This window comes from Sinocyclocheilus anshuiensis, unplaced genomic scaffold (assembly GCF_001515605.1).
Source record: "Sinocyclocheilus anshuiensis isolate Anshui unplaced genomic scaffold, SAMN03320099.WGS_v1.1 scaffold11738, whole genome shotgun sequence".
Classification (NCBI taxonomy): Eukaryota; Metazoa; Chordata; class Actinopteri; order Cypriniformes; family Cyprinidae; genus Sinocyclocheilus; species Sinocyclocheilus anshuiensis.
The window spans coordinates 1-683 of record NW_015554726.1 but is presented as its reverse complement, the minus strand read 5'-3'; positions in this window follow the sequence as shown (position 1 = coordinate 683).

The following is a 683-nucleotide window of genomic DNA, read 5'->3' as shown; positions in this document are numbered from 1 at the left end:
TCCAGGTTATAAAACCTTGCGAATGTGGACGGCGAGGCCCAGCCGGCCACCTCACAAATATCCGCAATGGACACACCGCTGGACCATGCCCAAGACGAGGGGATGCCTCTAGTCGAGTGGGCCCGTATTCCAATGGGGCATTGGAGGCCCAAAGAAGAGTACGAGGCAGCAGCGGAGCTGGAGCGCTTAGGCAGGAAATGTCGCATAGCTTGGGACGATTTCTGTGCCTCCGTGAAGCGCTCGGCGAATCCTTCGACCGCCGAACCAAAGAGACCCTTGGGAGAGACTGGATCATCGAGGAAGGGGATCTTATCCGCGTCTTTGATCTTTGTTAGCGTCAGCCACAAATGGAGCTCGAGCACCACAAGGCTGGCCATCGATCTCCCGATCGCCTGGGCGGTGGTCTTGGTGGTGCGCAGAGCCAGGTTGGTTGTGCTCCTCAGATCCCTGAGGGTCGCAGGGTCCAGGCCAGACTCATCGGAGGATGCGAGGATTTTGGCCTGGAAGAACTGGAGGACCGCCATTGAATGAAGCGCCAAAGCAGCCTGTCCAGCTGAAGTGTAGGCGCATCCAGCGAGAGCTGAAGTGGTCCTACACGGCTTGGATGGGTGAGCGGCTTTGCTCTCCAGCCGATGGCTGTGGGCGGGCAGAGGTGCGCGGCCACTGACTCATCTAGGGGAGGT